Source organism: Thunnus albacares, chromosome 18, assembly GCF_914725855.1.
Source record: "Thunnus albacares chromosome 18, fThuAlb1.1, whole genome shotgun sequence".
NCBI classification, from domain to species: Eukaryota; Metazoa; Chordata; class Actinopteri; order Scombriformes; family Scombridae; genus Thunnus; species Thunnus albacares.
In genome coordinates this window covers 21,857,501-21,878,359 of record NC_058123.1, presented here as the reverse complement: position 1 = coordinate 21,878,359, position 20,859 = coordinate 21,857,501, and the positions used below count along the sequence as shown (strand labels likewise).

Below are 20,859 nucleotides of genomic sequence, written 5' to 3'. Positions count from 1 at the left end.
TGGTTTAGGGGGTAACTCTTACTTAAGTTGACTTGTTAACACTTTACTCACACCATCACATGCTTTACATCAAAACTTACAGCTGTAGTCCACAACCCCTCTCTGAGGACTGTTGAGCATTCTGGGATATGTAGGAATCAATCTGTTCAAGACAGACATTCCTATAGCTCTGACAGACTCTGTCAGTGGTTTAAAACAAAAACCACATGCAGAGATTGCTGCTAAAGTCACACACTTGACATTGTCCTTATGACATTATGATATGATACAAGCTGTAGAAGAATATTACAATTGTTATGACTGTGCTGCATTTGCAAAGATGTGAAACCCATCCAGAGGGATGACAGAGACAGTTATAAGGCAATTAAGGCAACAGCTTCAACTACCCCAGAGTCTTGTAATACATTTCAACTGTATTCTATTGAAACTGTGATTTCAATATTCAATATTAAAAATAAATCATAATGAATTTGATTATACGCCAGCCTACCAATGAAAGAATGAAATATGGCACTCTAGCTAAATAACAATAATGACTTAAAAACATCAAATTCCTTCATTCATTGTCTTCAAATGTATTTGCCAGTTGATGAAAACCCATCTGATTAACATGTTGGGTTTTTTTTCCAAAGTTTGTACAAAATTTGCATAGACATACACATCAAGGTTCTGTCTTTCTAATTCCTGTCTTTCTTACTCTCCCTCTTTCCATTCCTCCCTCCTTCTCTGTTTTTACCGTTTCCGTTTCATCTCACCTTTACCTTTATATATTCCTTTTTTTATTCACTTCTTATTTTCTCATTTTAGCTGTCACTAAACACAGAGGTGCTGCAGCGGCGCAGCAGGAAGGCAGGGGGTCCGGGGGTAGGGGTAAGACCTCAGGCCTGAGGGCACAGAGCCATATTGTGGGGTTATGGTTTGTATGTGTGTGTTCATTTGATTCCTCTGTTTTTCTCCTCTACCCTGACCACCTTTTGTGTGTGTATGTGTGTGTGTGTGTGTGTGTGTGTGTGTGTGTGTTCGAATGAATGCATGAATATGTGAAAGAGTGTCACGTATGGGGGTGTATTTGCGCACATGCTTGTGTGCATTTGTGTGAATGAATGAATGTTTGTGGCTGTGTGTGTGTGTGTGTGTGTGTGTGTGTGTGTGTGTGTGTGTGTGTGTGTGTGTGAATGGAGGCCCCTGGCCAGGCCATACGTTATTGATGCTCCCGCCTCGGGGTACGTCGGGGGAAATGGATGTGTGCGTGTGTGTGCTAGTGTGTGTCTGCATGTGTTTGTGTGTGTGTGTGTGTGTACGGGGGTCACGTTGTGTCGTCAAACAGCGGCTGGTGAAAGATGGCCAGCACTGATATGATCAGTCATCTGTTGATCAAGATGTACTGCTGCCGCCTCGTTGTAGTTTCTCACTTTGAATTTCACTGTTAACTCGCTCTCTTTCACTTCTCTCTCTTCCTCTCTGTCTTTGTCTCTCTCTCTCTCCCTCTCTCCCTGGGTCTGTTTTCGTTTGTCTCTGAATTCCACTTCCACTGCTTTTTCTCTCTTTTTCTCTCCATCTGTTCATTTTCAATAGACGTTGTTGTTATTACATCCTTTTATTTTTTCAAAGCTATAATAAAGAAAGAAATAATGGTCAAATAAATGAACAGGACATGCAAAAGAAGTAAGCCAGTCAGGCATTGTAACAAATGCTCCTCATAATAATAAAATGAAAAGGGCTACAAGTAGAGTTGAAAATACTAAAAGAAAAATGCTTTTTTCCTTTTTTTTTCTTCACCCCTCTCTGTCCTTTCTCCACACTTATTTCTACTCTTTTTTTTTTGTAGTTTATATCTTCTCTATCTGATTTGCTTTCTGGTTTTCTCTAAAATCTGCTTTGCTTTCTTTATCTGTGTATGCCTGTTATCACATGTTATAGTCATCTTCTTTCTTTCTTTCTTTCTTTCTTTCTTTCTTTCTTTCTTTCTTTCTTTCTGTGCCCCTCTCCCTGCCTTCCTCTGGTTTTGATCCCTCCGTCACTCACTGTAACACAGTCTGGGTATTGTCTTGTGTGTCTGATGTGACTTTGTGGTTTGACAGTATTGATGTCCATGTGCGTCGTGCGTCTGTGTGTCTTTATACTCTGCAGTTTTTTTTCCCTCTTATGTCGCTCAATATTGTTCTCCTCTGTCGTCTCTCTCCTCTCATGCTTCTGTCTCTTTCACCCTAGTCTTTCTCTTCCTTTCATTAAAGTGTCATATTACATGTACACACACACACACACACAAAGACACACAGTCAGGAAACAGTAACACACAGTCACACTTACATACTCAGTAACTCACGCAGATATTCAAATGCACGTACACATGGTCAAACAGTGAGACACAAAGACATACAAGAGACACACACACACACACAAACACACACACTGCGGTAAGTAGGTAATGTGCTTTAGAAACAGTGGTTAACTGTAAAACACCAGTCTAAAGTGCTCTGCTCTGCGGTGAATAGCTAATGGGCTTCAGAGAGTTTGGTTTTTTAACCTTAAGGCGCTGTTGTTTTCTGTGGTTAAAAGATAATGGGGCTTTGCTGTGTGGTTAAGAGCTGTGTGTGTGTGTGTGTGTGTGTGTGTGTGTGTGTGTGTGCATGTGTGTGTTTGTTATGTGCATAGAGACGAGAGCCAGTAGTGATTTCATTTGAACTACAGAAATTAGAATTGTACATGCTCATAATGAAAGGCAAATGAATCCCATTCATAAAGTCAACTTGTTTAGGTATTAGGCCTACATGGAGTGTAATTAAGCTTCCTGCTAAAAATCTGATTTGGGAGAAGCAGACAAACACAGAATCAAAGTCACTGAAGTTTTTTTCTGGTATTTTGCAGTTTGTATATAGAATATAAGTATAAGAAGAATATAAGTTGGTCACTCAGCTTGTTAAGGCCTGTAAGTTACACAGCCGTAAATGACTCGAAAAATAACCTCCCGTCTTGTCTTGAAAGGGGAGTCGTTTAATTTGATGTCATCTTTAAGAGGCAGCATGGTGGTTTATAGGTTAGCATCGTCTCTGGTCCTGGCTTCTATCCCTGCTGCATCAAACCTTTCTGTGCAGAGCTGGCTTTCTATCCCCCCTCCCTGAATAATTGTGTCTGTCTGTCTGTGTCTTTGGTACTATTTCTGTTTCCCCCACTTATATGATCTGCTTTCGTCTGTGTTTTAAATTTTTCTAACTAATAAGTGTCTTACCTCCTCTGCTGTAAGCACTTTTGGATCGAATTTGCACTCATTTGCTTTTCCAAACAGAATTTGTGCCTCAGAGAGCTCAATCTCATGTGGTACAACTGAATATAATAGTATAGTTAAAATGCTTGTCTGATTTTAATTCATTGCATTCAGTTTCAAGTTATCCTAAAAAACTGAATTTTGAATATAACATTCTGCATGTGTTATTGCACCTGTGTAACTTTGATAGCAAATTTATATTATGTGTTATGTTAAATATGGATATGTAGATACATTCTGTTATTTATAAGTTTGAATGGTCAATTCATATTTACACTTAACCTGTGTGTATAAAGTATATGCTCATCTATGGATATGTCTTCTTAATTCACTCATCATTACGTTGGTGTTTTCTGTGGGAAAAAGATAATGTCTTTACAATGTGTGGTTAGAGTCGAGACCGGCACAGTTCAGCGCACACTGACCTCAGCTGATGCATAATGTAACAACACTGACCACACTGATGTATTAGTGGACTAAATGACTGTATTAATGGTGCTCAGTGCAGGGAGGGAGGGAGGCACTAAGAGGCCCGAAAAGTGCTTTAAGTGAAGGTGTGGAACAGTGATTGGTTATGATAGGGTGAGTGTGTGTGTGTGTGTGTCTGTGTGAGTTTTAGAAAATCTGTCCTCGTGAGGGCTAAATGTCTCTAAAGATTAGGAAATCCATCACATGTGAAGACACTTTGGAAAAATCCCCAAGTCAACACTACTTTAAATGGAAACGACTGAAATGCTGAATCATATCGCAGGTATTCTGCATCATCTGTCAGAGATGCAATGACTTATTGGACATCACTAATATCAATGTTACAGTAGTTCAGTGTTAATTAGGGTTTGTTTGTATGGTTGATTATTTTATTCTAGTGTCTTAATGTTTTTAGCCTTTATGGCATGTAATAAGACATTCATTTTAAGGTTAAAACTGTATGCTTGGTATATTATTTTGGGCATTATTACAGGCAGAATGACAATAAAAACAGCCAAAGAAATTGCAATTAATTAATTAAAATAAAGAACAGAACTGAGAAAAATGGTGAGTGAAGTGAAGAAGCCAAGAAGAAATATGGAACTGGAAGTGTATATAATCATTATCCATAATTTTGTTCAGATTAGGTAAACATATGGGTCACTTAGTGTAATATACAGCAACACAATGGTCACTATGCTAAATGGTAGGGGTGCAACGAATCACAAAACACATGGTTCGGATCATATCACAGTTTTAAGTCACGGGTTGGATCATTTTTCGGATCAGCAAAAAAAAAAAAAATGGAGGGGGGCTACAAATATTACTTTCCTTTCCATTTATTCTGTAAAACACTTAAAGCAAGCCCATGGTCTTAAATGAAAAGAACATTCAAGATGTCCAATGTTTGAATAAAATCTGTGTCGACACATAAAACAGAGTATAAACATACCTGCAGTTGTTGCTCTTCAAAATCCCTGTCTTCCATGACTTGTAGCTACAGCAGTTTGTTTACTTTGTCTCCAATGAGACATTAAATTTTGCAATTAATCTGCAGTTCACAGGCGTGCTGAACCGTAGGGGGCAATCCATACAGGTCACAGATCAACTACGTTCCGTTACACCACTAGTAAATGGGCATGGAGGCAGACAAAAGCTATCTTTTTGACTGCTGGTATTTTTTTTGTTGACTATTTTTTTTGGTTGTTTATTCCATCAATATGCCGTGTGACATTTTGAAATTCATCATCCATAACTTGTGTTGGAGTCACATAACACAGAGAACAGTGAGTGTTGATACTTGTAGTAATGAAGTGTCAAAAAGGAGTAGCTAGAGGGTTTGATTTTGTTATGTTGCATAGATCTTTGCTGAAGTGCATGTTGAAGCATGTATAGGCATCTATGGTTATACATGTGTGTGTGTGTGTGTGTATGTGTGTGTGTGCATGCTATTATACTGACATGTCTGTCTTAGACAAGTAACATTATCTACAACTCTTTCTCCCCCCCTCTCTCCCTCCCTTAAAGAAAACTTAAAACCTTTTAGTTTTCTCAGGAATATCCTGCTCGTTTTTCAACTGATTTTTAACTCGTTTTATTTATTTTTCTTATTTTTGTGAATGTGAATGAATTGTTAAAACGGTTTTATCATGCTGATCAATATTTTTATGCTGATGTTAAGCAACTTGAACTGCCATTGTGTATGAAAGGTGCTATACAAATGAAATTGACTTGACTTGACTGCTTACCTTCCCTCGTCCCCCATTTTCTACCATTCATCCATCCTTCATCCCGTCTCTCTTCAGCCCTCCCTTCCTCCCTTAGTTCTTCAGTGTCTAGCCCCAAGTTGTAAACAACTGTCATATCTGGCCTTCTTAAATAGCCTTCACAGTTGCACACACATACACATATACACACAAGCATATCTCATCAATGTTTCAGAGGGAGGGCTAAATATCAGCTAGCTATACCCCATACCTAGTCCTCACTTATTTACATCCGGCTGCCCCTGCGCCACTGAAACCTCAACAGTAACATCAATGATTCATCAGCCAATGTTTTAGCAAAATGCATGCCTCCTCTGTCGATACAGAGGAGGAGAGGAGGGAAAGAGGAGGAGGAGGAGGAGGAGGAGGGAATGAATGGGAGGAAGGGAAGAAGGTTAAGAGATATGATTGAGGAAAGAGAGAGGAGAGGAAAGAGAAAAGAATAAGATGGGAGATGGAAGGATGAGAAAGGCAGAGAGAGAGATATGAGCTAAAAGAAGAGAAACGAGAGGGACGTAATGAGGAGAGAGGCAGGTGGAAGAAAGGGGTGAAGGGAGAAAAGTGGGAAGGGGGGATAGACATGGTGAGGATAAATTGGAAGGAAAGAGGATTGAAGAAAGGAAGGAAAAGGGGAGAGAGGGTTAAGGAGGAAAGGGAACAGGGAGGACCATCGAACAATGAGAAGAAGAAAGTGAGGGGAGAGAAGTTGGAAGCAAGGAGTAGATGTGAAAAGGATATGAGAGGAAAGAAAAGAGTAAGGAGGAGGACATGAAAGACCAAGGTGAGGGGAGGTGAGAAATGAGGGCAAGAGAAGAAGAGGGAAGACAGAGAAAAAAACAAAGAAAAGACAAAGAGGAGAGAAAAAAATTTGTGATTAGGGCAGAAAACCAAAAACAGTACAGGAGGAGAAAGATGAAGAGAGTTGGAAGGTATGGGAGGAGGGGGCAGGGGGTGAGAAAAGATATAAGTAGCTGAGATGATGAAGGGCAAAAGAGGATGGACAGGGTAGAGGGAGAAAATCTGGAGAAAGGGAGAAGAGACTAAAGAAGAGAAGAAGAATGGCGGGAACGAGGGAGAAAAAGGGGTGAAGAGCAGAGGAGATTGAATAGGAAAATGAGGAGGAGAAAACAGGAGAGTCGGGAGACAACAAAAAAGAAAAAGCAGAGATACCAATGCATCCTCCTCCTCCCGCCTCTTCCTCCTCTCTTCCTCTGCTTTTCTTTCTTTTCAGTGTCCAACACTTGATCCCTCTTTCACAGATGAAACATGGTCTCTTTTTTATCTTATTTTTGTCAGAAATCAATGATATTCTGCAGACACACACAGACACAAGATTCTGATATGTCTTTTACTCTTTAGATTTCAGTAGAATCTGAACCCACTTTGGAGCTTTATAAGAGTTCACAGACATTTACACATTGATTTTAAAAATGTACCTGCGTTTTGAGATTGCGGTATGTGTGGTTTTGTGGTGTATTGTTACAGTAGACGCAAGACAGAAAGAGACTAAAGCTGAATGAGCAGGAAGGACCTCACCAGTATACAGTATGTAGGAAAACACAGTGACCATATGCCTTTGTTTATATCTCTAGTCCACTTCCTTTTTTTATTTTCAATCTTTTATTCAAAAACAAATGGTATTATGTACCCATAGGGAGATTTATTTAATTGCCATAACACTTTCATGAGAAATGTGCAAACTTTTTTTCTACTTTTAAGATTTTATTTAGAGCTGGAACACTTTTTCTATTGTGGATGGTCTCATTTTGTTAATACATTCAATAAATATTAGATTGATGATGAATTTCAACACTAAATCAGTTTGCGTGTAACTTTAGAAGACGTGTGCGTGTTTATTCTTATATATAGTCATAGCAAGAAATGACTTTCATTTGAAAATGTCATTTGTACAAAAGAGTTTTTTTTCCCTAAAACGTATCATGTTAACAGGATTTGATAACCTTAATTTGTTGAATGACTTTCAGTCATACTGTGATGATATGATCATGATGATGCAATCATATTATGTTATTGGTTTACAAAACACTGTTGTCCAAATTAGCTCTTGATTACAATTTGATTGGAGTCACTAACAAGTTTTTGTTTTATATATGTGAAGAGTTTTGACTGGTGTAATGCATAACAGTGGAGCTCAGGTCTTTAAATTGGTCATTTTATGTGATTTTTGCATACATTTTTTGCATTGTGACCTATTAATACCATGAACCCTCGTGTGAATACTCATATTAATAAAGTATTGTTTTAATATGAATTATACTTTTTTAATTGAATGTCTTAATATTATCTGGTCTGCGATCATATCGACTGATATGGAAGAGAATGACGATCATCAGCCGTGAGAAACAAAAACCGGACAAAAGAAAAATACAGAGACAGACAGAAACAGAGGGAGACAGAGGGGTAGTTGGCCTTGACATTGAGGAAGAGTTGTTTCAAGGTAACAAGGACGAGACGCTGCCGCTGTGTTTCTCTCTCTGTCTCTCTTTCTCTGTCTCTCTTTTTCTGTCATTTGGCGCCCAGGGTGAAATTATGATAATAAGAGAAAGGAAAAGCTATTACTGTGGCTGCTCTCTCATTATGTAAATGATATTAAACAGGCCCTCTGTGTGTGCGTATGTGTGTGTTTCTGGTGTGTACGCAAACCTGAGCAGCTGAGCAGCCAGGTGCACGAACACGCGTACATGTTTGTGCTCTCTGCCGTATTTGTGCCTCTGTGTGTGAGCATGCGTGCGTGTTTGTTTGCCTTGTTTGCTTGTGTGTGGGCATGTTGAAAATGTCCTTCTCCAAATGTGTGTGTGTATGTGTGTGTGCGTGTGTGTCCTGGGGCTATGGGTGCTAATCTCCACACAGTGACTACAAGGTGTCAAACTCCCCCACATTGATTATGACATGTTAATTACACGGCATGTTTCCACCTGCTCTGATCGCGCAAAACACACATTAAAAGGTGCACTGTGTGACAGAAAAACTGTGCACATGCCAGGATGACTATGCGATGTCTGAGCCTGTGTGTGGCTGTGTGTGTGTGTTGTTGAATGTTAAGACAAAGCTGCAAACAGCTAGTAGTCACTGAAATGTCTCAGATGTTGTCATAATTATGGCGGATAGTTTGGGTCAACTGCACCAGTGTGACGGTGTGTTTACCTGCAGGCTTCTTTGACACATTAGCCATGTCACACAGATACATCACAGGAAACATATTACTGATAATTCTGATGTTTAAGCGATAATATTAATTTGTATCTAAAATTAGTTTGAATCATCTTCTTAACATTCCCAACAATTTCTCTATATTTCTCGATGTCTGAGTTTTGCTCGTAGTAGTAATGAGGCTAAAAGATTAGCTTGTCCTGGTGTGACGCAGGAGGAAAGAGCATGGATTTATTCAATTCAAAATGGTTTACTCTCTTGGGAGTATGACTGTGCTGAGAAACATTCATGGCAATCTGCTAATCTCGCAAGTCAGACAGTTTGTTCTGAGAGTGGCAATTAAAGCTATTTGAATGTCAGAATTGGGAAGGGGGTCTATCTTCTTGGGAACATGCATGTGCTCAGTATTTTTATTCATTGTAAAACACTAATACACCAGATGGGTCAGAAAGTAAACTCTGAGAAATCTAGAAAAATCCCAATTACATGGGCCATGAAGCACTTTAGTGTTCACTAAAACTGATCATTCTGTCGTTGTAGCTTAAAATATTCTCTTTAAAATTTTAAACTTTCTGAAGTAAAAGCAAACAAAGTGTAACTCCACAGTGGCAACCCTTTTGCCTTATGCAACTGTTCAATTGCTTGTAAGCAAACAGAAATTGTAATAGATAATAAAGAAAAACATAGGTAATCATGTGCAAACAGCTCTTGAAATTGTTTATTTTATATCTGATAACCACTATCTCATTATTGAGCCAGTAATAAAATGCAGAATTGCGATGATAATCAATAGTCATTGTTTCACCTGATTTCACATACAGTAAATTGCCTTTAATCAAATCACACTGGGAGCGACGCTGAGAAACTAATTACAATATTCTTTATGTGATTATGAAATTTTCTGACAAATATTGACAATCTGCTAAACCTCTACTCTCTTTATGTTCTCGCTCTTTTTCTCTGTCATTTGTGTGCTTGATTGCATGTGCACTTCAATATGTCGCTGCTTTTATATAGGTGTGTGTGTGTGTGTGTGTGAGTGTGTGTTTGCGTGGTGGTCGGTCCTGCTCTACTCCATTGCTCGTTCATATGCTTCATACCACAGATCCTCGGGGGTTTATAAATATTGATCGTTACAAAGGATGGATAGATGGTTGATAGCCTGTCTTGGCCCTGGAAACACACACACACACATGCACGCACAAACACACACACACACACACACACACACACACACACACACACTTCTAAATCCCTCTTTCCAAGTAGCCACAGCCCAACACAATCTCTACCTAATGTGTTACTTTCTGAAAAATAGTAATAAAGCTTTCTAAAGGAAAATGCATGCAATACCACAGTCCACACCAAAGTTTTCTTTTGTTCAGTTTTTATTCATGTTGCTGTTTGCACAGTATTTCAACTCAGCAAACACATCAACTAAAGCATTTTTACATTTTATATGCAGATGATGTTCTTATTCTGAGTTCACTACGTTGCTCAAAGGTGTTTGAAAAGTTTTGTCGGTAAGATTTTGCAAGATTTGAACCTGTGAGTTACGCTTTCTCTCTTTGGCGTGCCAACACTGTGGTGTGAGATTGTAGAGAGTGCTGTAGACGTACAGGTGAAAGTCCGAAGAGTTTCTTTCCGAAGTGAGACAAAAAGCATTTCAGCAAACGATGATGACTCTTTGTTAATTTTGACCAACAGTCCGGTCAATAATTAAATTTTGACTTTCAGCATAATCATATTGTTCAATTTCTGTTGTCTAAACAAATGATTTAGAGCAAGCTGTATGAAAACTTACAAAAGTAATTAATGGAAGTTTTCACACACACACACACACACACACACACACACACACACATATATATATATATATATATATATATATATATATATATATATATATGGAGAGTTTGAACTTCTGAGCATCACTTAGATTTTTGAGATTATTTTGTCCATGTTTGTATGTCTTTGTCACTAACTTTTATTATTTATCATGAAAGACAAAACATCACATTTTGTTAATTTCCACAGCAACAAAACTACTAGCTACTACTACTAGCAACTAATTTTTGATAATGGTAGTAAAAGTAATAATTTTTTACTTGCATGACAGGGGCTGAGTTACCTTTAAGTGCCTGATTGAAGTTTTTATTTATTACTGACAGGATTAATGTAGTGTATGGCAGATGCAGTATGTGTACGCCTGACATGAAGGTGTATTGTGTTTGGCTCCTCCATCACATGCTCCATTTGAGCACTTAACAGTGGTTGAATGAAGAGCTTTGTCCAACAGCATATGGACACCATCAAAAAGCATGTCAAAGCTACTTCTACAGAATGAGTAAGAGCCAAAAATAAAACTGGTTGTTGTCAGAGATTGTTGTCAAAAGTTGATCAAAGTGATCCTGAATCATTCAAATTTGTGAATTGCAGAATTGTAACAATGTGAAGGTCCTTGAAGCAAACAAGCACTAAGAGAGTGTTTTGTGAAATCTTTTAGATGCATCATAAATCCATTAATATACCAGCTGCACTGCACTTTCTCAAGACCTGCATTTCAGTAGTCTGAGACAGTGCAGTGGGAACACTTGAGATGAATTACATTTTATATTTCTGTCATTAATTTTATATTCTTACACTGATGAGAGAATATGACATCCACAATTTGAAGGTATCTACTAAACCACAATTTATTCATTTATAATTCTGCAGCTTTTATAATTCTGTGGTTTTAATTATTTCTTTAATTGTATTTAGAGATATCCATTTAGTTGCCCTCACAAGATCATTGATTAAAAGATCGCTTTCTCAAGGCCAGTAGGCATACAGTGTTCAAAATGCTTTACTTGCTGTTTCTACAATCTCTTTTGTTTGCGTCACCAGGCAGAAAACAAAAGTTCCAATTCTAACATGACAGAGAGCTCCAAAGCACACAACAGAGATTTCTGTAGATGTAATTTTATATTTGCCATCAGTGTCAGGGCGTAGGTGGATGGTGCTGCACATGTTCAAAGCCTTAGAGAGAGTGACAGGATGGCCTCTCAAAAAACACAATAGATTGAGATGATTGGATTGAGGCTTGGCTAAAAGCGCAGTAAGACCACTTGAAGAAGCAGAGGGTCTGAACCGGAATAATGAGACACAAGATCAGACGCTGTATTACCACGATCCCATCTGCACTGCCCGATACTTCTAAACACTCCATAAGCCATCTTTCTTACACACTTTTTTTAAAAAGGTCCCCTGTGTGAGCGAGAGTGAAAGTGAGGGAATAATTAGATGGAAAGATGAGAACACAAGCTGCATTTCCTGGTACATGACTGGGTTGCTAGACACTTTTAAACACTCCACACGGTTCACACATTCCCACTCATATATGCTAAATTTTGATGTTTAAATATTACGCACTTCAGCAACATGTTCTTGCATATTGTCTGTTGCTACACTGTAACCCTTTAATACCATGATATACATCCGGTCCCTGGCCATTGGCCACTTTTGCCTGATGGTGAAGTCTGCATCTGGGTCTATGTATATGTTAAAAGTAAGCGGCAACTACCACAGCTTGAGGCTGAATCCAATGCAGAAGTACTTTAAAGTGCAATGCCACTGACGGCCTCTAGATGCTGGCTCCGATTGTCTCCCGTTCAAAACTTCTCTAATAAGTGTACTGGTGGTCATCTTGGAAATTATTGCACTGTTAATAAGATTTGAAGACTTATAGTAGGCTTTGATACCTGCTGTGTGGGTGTTGATTGACAGCTGTGACAGTTCGCTCACTTGCTTCTCTCCCCAGCTCAGACTATTGTCCCAATATTTCAGTAAGTTTAATCTTACTTGATTATGATACCTGCCCTGTCAGTACAATTTAGCTAAAGCAGCTAACGTTAGCCCAAGTTTACACCGCTCAGTGTTCCCAGTCAGCTAGTATTCACTTCAGTTCAAAGTAGTGGGGTGTGTTTCCAGAGTGTGAAACACCCTGCACTCCTTATTTGGAAGATCCTTGCTCCAAACGGAAAAGATGGTGCCGTCCATGAGCTGTAACCAGACGGGTGACATCTGGGACTGTTTTCCTAGTTTTGACTGGGTCCCATCAACCTTTAATTGGTACACCCAACTGCGAGCCAGGCTTTATAGCTCAACGTCAGTGCTCAAACTCACTATTGCTCTTGTGATTGAATGAAAGCAAATCCTTCAGCCAGGTTCCAAAATCTTGTTGAAAGCCTTCTTAGAAATTTGGAGGCTGTAATAACAATATATTAAAGCCTGTGGTTTTGGGATAAGATGCTCAACGATCACATATGGGTGTAGTGTTCAGGTGTCAGCTGTACATTGTATGGTATACAGCTTTGTATGTGCACAAAGGGGAAAAAAAAGTGTGTGCATGTGTGTGTGCCCTAGCTCATTTCTCAGGGTGTGTGTTAGTGTCTAATTCCCAGTGACAGATAACTGGTCAGAGCAGCACTGTGTCAGCTCTGTTTAGCCAGGACAGGCCTCCTGGAAATTAGACTTAACTCATAACCACAGACACCAGTTGTCCTCCTACACGCACACACACACACACACACACACACACACACACTCACAAGCATACACAGACATATCGACGTGGAGAAAACTGGGCGCATGTACCGATATAGGTTGACAGTGGTACACAAAATAATGTGAGCATGCACATACAAAGGCATACATGTGCAGATATTACGCAGAAACACATGCAATCCTAAACTTAAAGATGGACACACACACAAACACACACTGTGCCAGAAAAACAACTTATTCAGTACCTGTCACCTCTGCTTAATAAATAAGAATCTGGTTTTGTCTGTTTGCGCGTATGGGAGGAGAGGTTTAAGGTGTGTGTGTGTGTGTGTGTGTGTGTGTGTGTGTGTGTGTATGCATTTGTTGATTTGTGTGTGTTTTGCGATAGAGAGAAAAAGAGATGGGGGGTGAGCGGAGGAGCGTAGCTGTCTAGATTAACCATCTAGTCGGTGTGGTCAGGCCCCTTAATGAAAACCAATAGAGATTCACTCTGCTTTAATGAACAACATACACACCTCACAGCCTCAATTTACACCTGCAATAAGGCCCTGTCACTCACCTTGCATCTGCGTGTGTGTATGTGTGTGTGTGAGAGAGACGGAGAGAGGGAGGAATAAAATGAATATGGGGTCTTTTTCTCTTTTTCTCACTGTCCTCCTTTTTTCATTTTTTCTTTATCTACCCTTTTTTGTCTCTATCTTCCCTTCTGTCTGTTTTTTAAATTTCCACTTTTCTTTTTTTCTCTTCCATTTTTGGCTTTTTGTGTGTCGTGTATGTTTGTATGTGAACCTTGCAAGTCAATCTGGTTGGTGACACTCCTGATCTGGCTTCTAAAACCAGTAAGCAACCCTGGCAATCAGAAGCCACCAAATTAATTACCACATGTTTGAGCTTGAGAGGTTACACACAAACACACACATGCAGACTTACACACTTGACTCTAGCAAGTGTAAACTCTGAGACAGCTGATCTCTTTGTCTTCTTCGACTTTTGATATCTATTTTTTTTATTTTTGTCTAATTTTGTCTTTTACCTTTCTGTAAGGCCATGTGTGCACTGACATTAGGCCAGAGGCCTGCTAGATGTCACTTTGTCTCTATTTCAGACTGTTTTTTAACTTGGAGCCTATCTAGTACAGTTTAATGTCAGTAAATGTTGCCATAGTATGAAACAAAACAGATGACATCAATCATGTCAATAAAAATAATAGTATAATAAAATGTGTCCGTGTCCCACATTGCAACTTCGTGATACCAAATGACTAGTTTGAAATTATGTTGTGATATGTAAAATAAAGCCTCTTTACCAGGAAAACAATTATCCAAAGATTCCTCCAAACCCACAGTTATAACTCTGTGCTCTTGTTATAATGCATAAGGTCAAATTCAGAGATCATATTTGTCTTTTGTAGTACACATTTAAATTGGTGCCTGAGTGTGTGCATGTTTATATGTGTGTGTGTGTGTGTGTGTGTGAATGATGCAGACCATTCTGTAATTGAATGCATTGACTGTGTTTGGCTTCCACGAGTCAAAATCAGGCTTGAGAGTCAAAAGCCTCTTTTGAATTGGCGGTCAGGACCTCACCAACTGTTACTTATTAGATGATTTGATTGATGCCAAACAGCAGCATAATCATCTATTTGTAGTAGTACACTACTAATCTGGCTGCAGGGATTTCAATGCAACTTTTGGTGGGGGGGATTGTATTAACTTCTTTATTAAAAAAACATACAGATATTTGAAAGTATATAAAAAAAACACACATACACACAAAAGAGGGTGCAATGGGGAAATCACTTACTGTAAGTCATAGTACTTTATCCGTCCATCCATCCATCCATCCATCCATCCATCCATCCATTTTCTTTACCGCTTATCCTCTAGAGGGTCGCGGGTGAGCTGGAGCTAGTCTCAGCTGACATAAGGCAAGAGGCGGGGTGCACACTGAACAGCTCACCAGTCAATCACAGGGCTAAAATATAATATAGTCATATTCATTTAGTATAACCAGAAAGAATCACACACACAGAGTTGAGATGCTACATGCAGCATTGTCCTTTTTTCACCAGCAAGCGTCTGGAGAAATGCGTTCTTACAACAGTAACACCGTGATCATGTGATAACGGATACTGATAACAGTCAACTGTCTCATTTATTCACTACACTTAAACTAAAGCATAAACATTCTTTAATGAACTTTTCAGGAGTGCAAAATCTTGAACAATTTTTTTGGTGCATTCTACAGTGTGTAGAATTTAGTGGCATCTAGTGGTGAGGTTGCAGATTGCAACCAACTGAATACCCCTCTCCTTCTCTTTCTAAGTGTGAAGGAGAACCTACGGTGGCCCTGAAACTCGTGAAAAATGGAAAAGACCCTCTCTAGAGCAGGTGTTTGGTTTGTCCGTTCTGGGCTACTGTAGAAACATGGCGGTGCGACATGGCAGGCTCTGTAGAAGAGGACCTGCTCCCTGTGTAGATATAGAGGGCTCATTCTAAAGTAACAAAAACACAGCAATTCTTATTTTCAGGTGATTATACACTAATTAAAACATACTTATGAATATTATATTCCATTTCTGCCAATATATCCCCCTAAATCTTACACACTGGTCCTTTAATACCATTGTTGTTAAAAAATAAATAAATACTGCGGACACAAGAAGGTATTAAAATCCAGAAGTCAGTGAGAGGTGAGTGTTAGCTGAGGTAAAATAACGGTAACAGGTCACAGTGTGTTATCTGAACAGGTATTTGACCTGTCTGACCTGACTATGTTACGACTAGACTGGCAACATGATCTTAGCCTGACTGGGGCCGAGCACTCTGACTGACTAATTCAGCAGCCAGACTCACGAGAGTAGATGGGCTGCATCCTGTGTGTGTGTGTGTGTGTGTGTGTGTGTGTGTGTGTAGTAGGAGTCGCAAAGTTAGATGGGCATATGACACTTTATTTTTCCACCATGGTTTTGTGTGTACTCATATTAAAGTGTGGGTTTTTGAGTGTGGGCAAACCGGGATGAGTGTGTTTGAATGAGATAGTAAACGTGGGGAGAGGAGAGAGTTTGAGTGGCACTAATGAGTTTGAAATGTGACTACAACACCATCTCTCTCTCAGTATCACATTTATACAATCAAATAACACACACATACACACACACACACACACACACACACACACAATACTGCTTCTACTGCACTATTGCTGTTACAGTACTACTGCAGTTCTTCTTCTAATGTCCACTACTACTATTTAATAGGGCTGTGACTGTTAATAATTCTACTACAACAACTGTTATTCCTACAGTCAGCACTGCTGCTAGTACCAGTATTGCTTACTACCACTCAGATTATCACTACTAAACAAAATGACCCTCTGTTTAAGGTGAAAGGTGTGCAATGCCTCTTTTCTCCTCAAATCAGATGGTGTCAAAAAACAAGAACAAGGAAGATGCATTTGAGATGATTTAAGTAATCTTTTTAAAGTGCTAATTTCTGTATAATTAGAGGCAAGAAAGATGAGATCTTATTAGGCAGTGAGGAGGTAATTTGTCACAAATTAACTTGAATAAATGGTAGCTAAAACTGTGAAATCTAATGAACAACTTTTGTTAGCTGATTTGTGTGAAAAGAAAGCTATTCAAAGTCAGTTTGGTTGTAAAATTTTCAACCAGTAAGATTGCGGTCTGAGGGCAGAACCATTATTTATAGCTATAGATTTTGTTTGTTTTTTGTCTTAATGAAATTAATGTTATTTTAAATGTCATCTTAGTCTCAGTTAAACCAAAAACGATGCACACACACACACACACGTACGCACATGTCTGACTTTCACTTGCTTCTCAGGTACAGGCCCAGACAGGTGAAAGACACACCAGAAAACACATCACCTGAGCCACCTCAGGTACACACTATTACCTTCCACTCTGTTACCTTACCTTCACACAGCGTAACCTGTCTTAATAATTACCTCAGCTTACACAGACATATTGAGAGCTCAGATGAAGATTACCTGTGCAGTGGTGCACGTATAATATGCAGGCTAGGTGTCATCTGTGAATTTAAGGGGTCCATTATGGTTAGTTTCCCAAGGTGGAAAGCAGGATGCTTAGTGGGCATCAACATATTGCACAATGAAGTCCATTAGTGACTTGCTAAAAAACAGCGTTTACGTCTAAAGCTTTATCCCTCACTGTGACAGTCGCCTGCAGAGTAAAAACAACCGACACAAATTCAAAATGTCAAGGTGTCCCTTTTTAACAACTCTGGCACATTTATTGTGACATACCCACTAGGAAATGCAACTAATGCCATCAAGGTCTAATTATGAGCCAGCTCTGACTGCGCTCCGGGCGTCATCCATCATACTCTGTGCTGATACTGTCTCTGCCCATATACACGCTTGTAATCACGCTCTGTCTCAGGTGCCATTTGTCATCCTCTATGGGTGGCTGGGTTTGTACTAATCACTACTATTACAACCATATCAGCACACCTAAGCAGTTCCTAATGGACTCATTCTGACGAGTGGCTCATTGTTTTTGCTTTTTTTTACTGACTTTCCCCACCAGTATATGTGGATTTTTAAAAAGGAGCAGAACCTAGATCCACAAATGCACATTTCTGATTCTTAGAAATTTGAATTCTCCGTATTTCTGCCTGCTTTTTCTTCTGTTATTTCAGTATGGCATTCATCTTAGCTTGTAAGCAGTAGGCATCTATCAGTTTTAATTTTTATATTACAATTATATCTATATATTCATGTCTAGGCAAGTCAGATTGTGGAATCCTTTATGAGCTGAAGCAGAGTTTTTCCATGTTCCCTGAAGACAACAGCTGATTTAGGGTTTAAGATTGAAAAATCTGTAGTATTGTTTTAATTCAGTTGAACACAATTGCTCTAAGTACTTGGTGTGCGGTTGCTTTTTTAAAGAAACAAACCAACGCTGTTAGACTGATAGAGATGCAGCAAATAAAAACAATATTGAATGCTGAGCAAGGAATTTAATGTTTCCTAATAAGTTTTCTGAATGATGGAAATTCTCACTTACGCATCCCATAGGACCATATGAATAATGCTTTTTAATTCAGCAAACATTATTTAGCAGGTTTTAGGATGATTGAGGGTGGGAACATAGTGAGTGTGTGTCGCAGAGCAGAACTGTCTTTTCATTTCAGTCTCCACAACTTTTGCATCTCTTACTCACCCTCTTTTTTTCTCTTGTATCTTTTCCTCTGCTTCCTACTCTGTCTCCTCTTCCTCCTCCCATCCAACTTCCTCTTTTCGTTCATTGTTCCCAGATGCCTCAGGCTGGTCTCTTGGTCTGATGGCTCCCAGCAGGAGGGAGGACTTAGGATGCAGGAATACTGGGAACACATATAATGCTAAATAATGTGCTGCTGTATTCACAGGACTGCTCTGGATAATGTCATTTACATTATTACATTCAATTACAAAAACAACCACAAAGTAATTTGTGGAGGGTATTTTCGACCTCAACCATTAAAAAAGACTTGCCTTGGACAGTCATTTCAAGTTGGATGTATTAAAATCACAATAATAATTCAACTTCTTTCAGCAGTTAACATTAATATTAGTGTTTCAGAAAGGAAACGTTGAATCTCTATGTTTCAGTAGATTTAATATGTAGCATATCAACATATCATATACTACATATCATAGGGGAAGTGATATAGTTCAGATGACATCTATATGTGCTCACTCCCATGTTAGGAGGAGGCGGGTTGGGTGATTGGCTAGAAAGTTAGTGTCATGGCACAAAGTTTCAAAACAGCAGAGATCACTGTTCACGACCACTGCTCGCTTCCTGTGTCAACCGTCAAAACTGGGTATTTTTAGCAAGATGTCGTGACATTTGCAGCCGTTTTTCTTGGTGACAAAACTGGATATTTTAACCCAAACTGTGATCTTTTCCTAACCCTTTTGTGCCTAAACCTAACCAGACCTTAACCACAGCGTTGTCACACCATAAAACATAATTATTCAACTGATAACGGCCATTAAATGTGGTGTTAAATGACACGCGAAAAGTTTAAAATGTGAGCAACATTGAAACATAGAGATTCAATGTATCCATGATTTGCGTAAATACATTATAATGTGTGAAACATTTGTCAAAACTGAATAAATATGTACAGTCTTATGAAATGGAAATACTCAGATGAATGGCTTTACCTCAAAAGTGTATTGAAGTGCAGTAGCTACTTTTATTATACTTTTATTATCTAACCATTACCATTATGGATTTACAAATGAGGTCTACTTTTAATTAATAGTGAAATAATAGGTATTGATAACTTTTCAATGGTGGAGGTGAATACCAGCAATAGCATAAGTACACTGACTGCCCGTGTGTGTTCATTATACATAGTATTTGTGATTGAACTAGTGGAGCGATGCATGAGTGTGTGTGGTTATACCATTTGTTGTTTATTATGTTGGTAGTTTTGGCACTGAGGCTTTGCCCTCACTGTAAATCACTCAGCTTTCACTGTTTGAGAACATCAGCTGCAGTAAATGATTCAAATATAAAATGAACATGAGCATAAAGACCACTTGTGTGTTTATCGTATCTCTTCAGTCTCGAGCCTTGACTGCACTGCATTGTAAAGTAATAAAGCAGTGTGTAGTTTTCACAGAGAGCTAGTAATTATGGGAGCGCTGTGATGAGAAGGTTTTCTCTAGATAGATAAGATTGGCCATTCATTACCAGCACTACACACACACGCACGCACACACCAGCTGCAGAGAGACAATGGAGTGCAGGCTGATTCAATCTGAGCTTGTACTTACAGACAACAATGAGATAATCAAGTAGAGCATTACACCACACAGTGTAGGGCTAGGTGTGTGTGTGTGTGTGTGTGTGTGTGTGTCCCTATAGTGGCATAACCTTTTCCTCTTTTAAGCACAACATAATTCATGCCATTCCTGTAAACTTATTGCACCATAGTGTATGTCTCTGTTTGATGATGTGTATGTTATGTGAAGTACAGACAAACACACGCGAGGAACCAGCAGGGACAGAGGGGAGGAAAAAAGAAGGGAAAAAAGAAAATCTTCTTTCACCATCATTGCTCTGTGCAACAAACTCTACTTTACATCTCTCTGGGGAAAGCAGGTTAAAGAAAATATCTGTGGAGTGGAAGTAAGAGGAGAAGGACCAAAGAAGGAGGCGGAGAAAGGAGGAGAAAATGGGAAAAGGAGACAGAAAAGGCATGTAATTTATAGTTGTCAGAGGAGCAGAATCTGCCATAGGAAGGATCCTGTCTCTTTTTCTTTTCTTTCACTAGTACTCTCTCTCTCTGCTTCTCAATTGATATGTGCTTGATTCCCAACAACCCCCTCTGGCGCCCGCTGGGGAGCCTTTTTAGATTTTACGCTTGGATATATCTGTTTAACTCCCCGTTTACCCCTCTGACAACATGATGACACACACACACACACACACACACACACACACACACACACACATGCAGAGCTGCCGGCAGAGAGTGTGAGGGAGAGAGATGCTACCCCATGGTCCCCTGGGAATTGGATATAATACAATACAATAAAATAAAGACAGAGGAGAGGAGGGGAGATGTTTTTATTGTGGTGTGAGACACCCCTCATCGATGT

General features: G+C 39.1%; 1 protein-coding gene across 1 annotated transcript in view; it reads left to right on the top strand.

Annotated features, from left to right (window-relative positions):
• The window catches only part of skor2 (SKI family transcriptional corepressor 2), a 117,318-nt gene that overhangs the window by 9,404 nt on the left and 87,055 nt on the right, over window positions 1–20,859 (top strand). The gene's annotated exons all lie outside the window — the stretch shown is intronic.